Raw genomic sequence first — 8,640 nt, forward strand, 5'->3', positions numbered from 1 at the left:
GGCATCCATACCAGCCGGATCTGCTGCTGCTGCTGCTCCGGCACTCGCTCGATCGCTCGCTCGCCCAGCTACTGCTGCTGCTCTCCCCCTTGCTCGTGCTGCTGCTCTGCTCCGATTAAGCCACACTTCAGTCGACTGAATCGACTTTTGGGTCAGTCGATTTTCAGGGGTTGGGGGCTCGCCGGAGTTATGGAAGAACCACCCGCAGCGGGGACGGGGGCTCACCGAAGAGGTACCCCACTATCTATCTTAGGGTTCAGGGTGGGGGCGGGGGGCCTAGAGGGCTGGCCGGGGCGGTGGTGGCGAGTTGTTTCGAGGCGGCGAGGCGGCGCTGGGGCCGGCGGTTCGGCCGGTGGTGGCTGGCAGCTCAGAGGGGTGCAGGTTGAAGATGAACTGCAGGCCCTCCCTAAGCTACATGTCAAGTGCCCCTCTGCTACCATTGTGTTCAGTTTCGACAGTAGCATTCAGATTCCACAGTAAATTTCAGTTTCGACAGTTAAGTTCAGAGTCAACAGTTTTTACCTCATCTGTTGTAGTCAGGTGGTTTTTGGTGATGTTAATTTTACATCCATTTTCATCATCTATTGGAGATGCTATTAGAATCCCACTTGAGATTGACGATGTCTGTCTTGTGCTGCTTCAGCCTTGACGTCTTACGGCTCACCAGAGCTGCTCCAACGACAGAACGATCCATCACAACAGAGCAGTGCCCTGGACGCCGTCTATAGATTCCTTAGATCTTCCTCCACACCTCCGACAGCCACCTCTGCCTCCACTGCTTCAGCGACCAACCCAATGATGCTGAGGTCAACACGGCTACGGCAAAGAGGTTGTACACTTGTTGCATCACTTATTACTATACATTCACGTCGATCCATTAGGGCTATTTTGGTTCAACGGAAAAACATCGATCCACTGGTTGTTACCATCACTCTAAATTTCTGCATGCTCTCCTTACATAATCTCACCATATTTTTTTCGTATGCATGTCAGATATTGTACATAGTCATGCTGAAGATGTAGGGAAAAAGAGAAGAGTTTTGCGCGGCAATACAATGTCATGCAGACATCGCTCCATGGTGGGTTCATTGGCAAACCCTCCCCACCCCTCTCTAGATTGTAATCCAAAGGAAGATATCGGTTCTGAGGCAGATTCGGATGCCGCTGACCACTCCTATTTACCCCCCAAGGTGTTTGCTCTACCTTGGCATGATGATGTTAGTCATATCATGCATATGTTGCCTTGTAGTGCCTACTTTTGACATCATATATGTCATCTGCTTAGTTTAGACATGTTCTGTAATGCCACCTGTTTAGTTTTTATATCATATATGGGAATTATGCAGTCTCATGTCTTTTAGCCAACCATAATATATGTGAAATGTGCAATGCCATCCTGTTTAACCAGGCATCATATATTTGAATGATATCTTGCCCATCCTTTTCTTCATTACATTTCCATTTGTCGACAATGTTTGTACATTAAACTACTCTTCCTGTGAATCAGCCATTTGGGTGGAAGATGGAAAAATATGGAGTGAAAACAAGGCCTTCAGAGCAGACAGTGCTACCTGTCGAAGCAGATCTCTTGTTGGGTCTCGAAAGCTCCTCGAAGATGGATTCAGAGACAGATGACCAGTCCTATTCCCCCACTGAGGTGTATGCTCTAACTTGGCACGGTTATACTGCTCATATCATGCATACGGTGTCTTGCATTGCATAGTTTAGACATCATATACACAATATTCAACACCATGTTCTTAGTTCAGACATCATATCAAATGCCCTCTATTTAGCATATAAATCACATATGTGAATTAAATGATGCGATCTTGATTACTTAGATAACATGTAGGTGAATTATGTCAAGCGATCATGTTTAGTTATTCATCATATCTTTGAATTATGTTATGCTATGCTATCCAGTTTAGATAGACATCATATATGTGAAATTATGTCATGCTATTCATTTTAGTTAAAAAAATATACATGTCAACTATTTCATGCCCTCTTTTTTCCACACTATCTATTGCATCTGTCTCTCATACAATGTCTGTACATTCAACTATGTTTCCTGTTTATCATCCATTTGAATTGGAGCGGGTGATGCCAGTATCTAGCGGACTAAAAACACGGTCTTCAAATAAAACAGTGCTACCTCTTGATGGAGATAGCACCCCGGTTGTACATGCACAAGAACCAGTCCTACCACACATAACCCAAACTCTCGCAGATTGTACCCCTACTACGATGGACAGAGAACCAGCTTCACCCAATCTAACCCCAACCCCAGCCGATAGTAACCCAGTTCCTGTTGACACAGCACCATCTCCACCACAGAGCTCCCAAACAAGAGCAGTTAGTAAGGCAGCTCCAGTGCCCAAAGGGCCAGTACTATCACGGCGAACCTCAACTCCACCAGTTAGTACGCCTATTCCTGTGGAGGAAGCACAACCAGCTAGTCATAGTTTAGCATCTATCGCATTTGATGTTGTTAAATCGTATGTGCGTATCTTCCCGTCTTGGAAATATTATAATGAAGATGAAGGAAAATGCAAGTTGCAGGTGTTTGTCCAGGAGTTACGTGTAAGTAATGTTATTCATGGCAATTACTTTGCTTCGTCCCATACATCCTACCTCCATGATGGTTATAATACAGCAAATTTTCCCATTTTTCTCTATAGAGAAGGACCAATTTGGAAACTCAGGATGAGGTAACCTGTGCTAATACCTCTGCCATCTTCAAGAATGCTTGGTAGCAGTATCGGAATTACCTGAAGAAAACGTACTTCACCGGCAAAGAAACTCATCAAATTCCCTTACGTTCTCCTGAGACACATTTACTGGACGATGACTGGGAACGCCTTGTTCTGTACTGGTCCCGAACCAAGAATGTGGTAAGGTCTATGAGCTCATTTTCTATTTTTAAGTATTATATTCTTGTGTCTTACTGTACTCTGTTCATGTAGAACAAGTGCCTAAACCTGAAGAGCAATTGTTCTAATTTGAGATTCCATTGCTACCATAGGACATAGATATATGTTTGTTTGATGCTTTTATTATGTACTAGTACATGGCAATAGAAGACTTGGTAGTTTAATCCTGTCCACCTTACTAATGAACTGGTTCACCAAAATGAGTTTCATATACTAGTACATGCTAAACTTGTTATGTGTCTGCTTGTTTCTTCTTTTAGAATGCTGACAGAATATTGGGGAAGAGTGCCTTATTAAGCAACGATAAAGGAAGTAATGCAGATAAGGTTCAGGATAGTGACACATCCTGTCTTGGTTTAGTGTTGGAGTTACTGGCCACTACCGCTTGCAAAACCTATTCAAACTCACTGTCTGAATCAGTTCGGTTTCTTGAGTCTCAACTACAAGCTGAAAGACATCGATCAGCTGTGCTGCGAGAAAAGTGGAAGGATTGCGGAAGTCCCTGGAGCATTCAGATGCATACTTTCTGGTGCAACAGCAAGCGTTGGAGGATTTTAGCGCCAAACAGGACAAAGCTAATCGGCTTGCTATTGCCAGCATGGTGGATACCCAGGATAATGTTTCTTGAGCTCTTCTGAAGTTGTTTCAGTTATGCTCTTGTTTTGCTGCCGCGTTTATTTGCACTGGTGGCCAATTTTGACGGCCAGTGTATATGATATGCTGCTTTGTTCCCTATATTTGCACTGGTGGCGAACTTTGATGCCCAGTGGATGTAATACGTGTAATAGTCGTGATAGCCTAGCATTAGTTGCTTGCTTATTTATTTCCTTGTCGTCTTGTTTATTTATTTGCTTGTAGTCATTGCAGTTCTTTTTCCGCGGTTAACTAGTGGCTGCAATAACCTATTTTTTAAAACTAGGCCACAATAACCATGGGCTAATATTTACTGTAGTGACACTGGGCCTCCTACGGGCCGTAGAAACAGTGGGCCTTCTACGGGCCGTAGAAATAGTAGGCCTTCTACGGGCCGTAGAAACAATGGGCCTTCTATGGGCCGTATCATCAATGGGCCTTATACGGGCCGTATGATCGATTGGCCAAACATGGGCCAATAACAGGCCGCATTATGGCCGTCATGGGCTAGAGTTGGAATCGTCCGTTCATGGGCCGACCGTAACGGTCCATCGTTTATAGGCCGTATTTGATGATGCTATGAAAACGGCCCAACGTATTAACGGACCACAAACGGGCCGACTATAACCACGGGTTGAATTTGGCCCACAAGCAGAAAATGACAGTAACGGGCCGTAAGTAAGCGAATGCTGGAAATGAGCCCAAGAATAAATGGGCTCTAAGAAGGCCGAAAGATAACATGGGCTGGAAACGGCCCAACGGAATAACGGGTCGTTAATGGGTATAAAGTGATACATTGTTCATTATGGGCCAGTTTCACCACAGGCCGTTAATGGGTGTAAAGTGATACACTGTTCATTACAGGCCAGTTTCACCACGGGCCGTTAATAGGACAAGAGTTACATAGGGCCTCATATGGGCTGAAAGACGTCATGGGCCATACATGCGCCAGAAGTGAAAACGGGCTGGAATCATATTGGATGGCCCAGATGACGCTACTGGTCCTAATTCGGATAGGGCGTAACGGGCCTTGGGTTAGCAGGCTGTAAATGGGCTATATGCGAATAGGCCGTTAATAGGCTTTCCATGGGCCGGTGCTACCTCTTGAGCTTGCGTTGGATTTCCCCGAAGAGGAAAGGATGATGCAGTAGAGTAGCGTAAGTATTTCCCTCAGTTTTTGAGAACCAAGGTATCAATCCAGTAGGAGGCCACGCTCAAGTCCCTCGTACCTGCACAAAACGATAGCTACTCGCAACCAACGCGATTAGGGGTTGTCAATCCCTTCACGGTCACTTACGAGAGTGAGATCTGATAGATATAATAGTTTTGGTATTTTTGGTATAGAGATGCAAAGTGAAAAGTAAAAGGCAAAGTAGAAAGCAAAGCAAGATTAAAGTGATGGAGATTGATATGATGAGAATAGACCCGGGGGCCATAGGTTTCACTAGTGGCTTCTCTCAAGAGCATAAGTATTCTACGGTGGGTGCACAAATTACTGTTGAGCAATTGATAGAATTGAGCATAGTTATTAGAATATCTAGGCATGATCATGTATATCGGCATCACGTCCATGACAAGTACACCGAAACGATTCTGCATCTACTACTATTACTCCACTCATCAACCGCTATCCAGCATGCATCTAGAGTATTAAGTTAAAAACAGAGTAACGCTTTAAGCAAGATGACATGATGTAGAGAGATAAATTCATGCAATATGAAATAAACCCCATCTAGTTATCCTCGATGGCAACGATGCAATACCTGCCTTGTTGCCCCTTCTGTCACTGGGAAAGGACACCGCAAGATCGAACCCAAAGCTAAGCACTTCTCCCATGGCAAGAACTACCAATCTAGTTGGCCAAACCAAACGGATAATTCGAAGAGACTTGCAAAGATAACCAATCATACATAAAAGAATTCAGAGAATATTCAAATATTATTCATAGATAGACTTGATCATAAACCCACAATTCATCGGTCTCAACAAACACACCGCAAAAAGAATATTACATCGGATAGATCTCCACGAGAGAGGGGGAGAACTTTGTATTGAGATCCAAAAAGAGAGAAGAAGCCATCTAGCTACTAACTATGGACCCGAATGTCTGAGGTAAACTACTCACACTTCATCGGAGGGGCTATGATGATGTAGAAGCCCTCCGTGATGACGGCCCTCTCCGGCGGAGCTCCGGAACAGGCCCCAAGATGGGATCTCGTGGATACAAAAAGTTGCGGCGGTGGAATTAGGTTTTTGGCTCCTCTTCTGATCGTTTGGGGGTACGTAGGTATATATTGGAGGAAGGAGTATGTCGGTGGAGCACCGAGGGGCCCACGGGGCAGGGGGGCACGCCCCCCACCCTCGTGACCGCCTCTTTGACTCCTCGGAGTAGGGTCCAAGTCTCCTGGATCACGTTTGGTGAGAAAATCACGTTCCTGAAGGTTTTATTCCGTTTGGACTCCGTTTGATATTCTGTTTCTCCGAAATACTGAAATAGGCAAAAAAACAACAATTCTAGGCTGGGCCTCCGGTTAAAAGGTTAGTCCCAAAAAATAATATAAAAGTGGAAAATAAAGCCCAATATAGTCCAAAACAGTAGATAATATAGCATGGAGCAATCGAAAATTATAGATACGTTGGAGACGTATCAGGCATCCCCAAGCTTAATTCCTGCTCGTCCTCGAGTAGGTAAATGATAAAAAGAGAATTTTTGATGCGGAGTGCTACTTGGCATAATTTCAATGCAAATCTTCTTAATTGTGGTATGAATATTCAGATTAGGAAGATTCAAGAAAAAAGTTCATATTGACATAGAGAATAATAATACTTCAAGCAAACCAACAAAGCAATTATGTTTTCTTAAAGTAACATGGCCAAAGAAAGTTCATCCCTACAAAATCATATAGTTTAGTCATGCTCCATTTTCGTCACACAAGAATGCTCTCATCATGCACAACCCCGATGACAAGCCAAGCAATTGTTTCATACCTTAATAATTTCAAACTCATAAACTTTCACGCAATACATGAGCGTGAGCCATGGATATAGCACTATGGGTGGAATAGAATATAATGATGGGGGTTATGTGGAGAAGACAAAAAGGAGAAAGTCTCACATCAACGAGGCTAATCAATGGGATATGGAGATGCCCACCGACTGATGTTAATGCAAGGAGTAGGGATTGCCATGCAATGGATGCACTAGAGCTATAAATGTATGAAAGCTCAACAAAAGAAACTAAGTGGGTGTGCATCCAACTTGCTTTCTCACAATACCTAGGGCACTTGAGGAGGCCCATTGTTGGAATATACAAGCCAAGTTCTATAATGAATATTCCCACTAGTATATGAAAGTGATAACTCAAGAGACTCTCTATATGAAGAACATGGTGCTACTTTGAAGCACAAGTGTGGAAAAAAGGAATAGTAGCATTGCCCCTTTTTAGTTATTATTTTTTTGGAACTTTTCTTTTGTTTGGCCTTTATTTTTTTGGGACGATGCTCTATTGAATGATGATCATCACACTTTTATTTATTTACAACTCAATGATTACAACTCGATACTAGAACAAAGTATGACTCTATATGGATGCCTCCGGCGGTGTACCGGGATATGCAATGAATCAAGAGTGACAAGTATGAAAAAATTATGAACGGTGGCTTTGCCACAAATACTATGTCAACTACATGATCATGCTAAGCAATATGACAGTGATGAATGTGTCATGATAAACTGGATGGTGGAAAGTTGCATGGCAATATATCTCGGAATGGCTATGGAAATGCCATAATAGGTAGGTATGGTGGCTGTTTTGAGGAAGATATAAGGAAGTTTATGTGTGAAAGAGCGTATCATATCACGGGGTTTGGATGCACCGGCGAAGTTTGCATCAACTCTCGATGTGAGAAAGGGCAATGCACGGTACTGAAGAGGCTAGCAATGATGGAAGGGTGAGAGTGCGTATAATCCATGGACTCAACATTAGTCATAAAGAACTCATATGCTTATTGCAAAAATCTACAAGCCATCAAAAACCAAAGTATTATGTGCATGCTCCTAGGGGGATAGATTGGTAGGAAAAGACCATCGCTCGTCCCCGACCGCCACTCATAAGGAGGACAATCAAATAACACCTCATGTTTCAAATTTGTTGCATAATGTTTACCATACGTGCATGCTACGGGACTTGCAAACTTTAACTCAAGCACCTCTCAAATTCACAATTACTCTACTAGCATGACTTTGATATTACTACCTCCATATCTCAAAACAATTATCAAGCATCCAACTTTTCTTAGTATTCAACACACTCAAAAGAAAGTTTCACAAATATTGAATACCAAGCATGTTATTATTAAGCAAATTACCATGCTATTAAGACTCTCAAAATAATTTAAGTGAAGCATGAGAGATCAATAGTTTCTTTAAAACAAATCCACCACCATGCTCTAAAAAAATCTAAGTGAAGCACATAGAGCAAAATTATAACGCTCAAAAGATATAAGTGAAGCACATAGAGCAAAACTACATAGCTCAAAAGATATAAGTGAAGCACATAGAGTATTCTTTCAAATTCTAATTCATGTATGGCTCTCTCAAAAGGTGTGTACAACAAGGATTATTGTGGCACACTAACACACAAAGACACAAATAATACAAGACGCTCCAAGCAAAACACATATCATGTTGGTGAATAAAAATATAGCTCCAAGTAAATTACCAATGGAAGTGGACGAAAGAGGGGATGCCTTCCAGGGCATCCCCAAGCTTTGACTTTTTGGTGTCCTTGGATTATATTGGGGGTGCGATGGGCATCCCCAAGCTTAGGCTCTTGCCACTCCTTGTTCCATAATCCATCACAAGAATTCACCCAAAACTTCAAAACTTCACAACACAAAACTTAAAGTAGAAAACTTGTGAGCTCCGTTAGCGAAAGAAAACAAAAAACCACTTCAAGGTACTGTAATGAACTCATTCTTTATTTATATTGGTGTTAAAACTACTGTATTCCAACTTCTATGGATTATAAACTATTTTACTAACCATAGATTCATCAAAATAAGCAAACAAC

This window comes from Triticum urartu, chromosome 3 (assembly GCF_003073215.2).
Source record: "Triticum urartu cultivar G1812 chromosome 3, Tu2.1, whole genome shotgun sequence".
Lineage (NCBI taxonomy): Eukaryota > Viridiplantae > Streptophyta > Magnoliopsida > Poales > Poaceae > Triticum > Triticum urartu.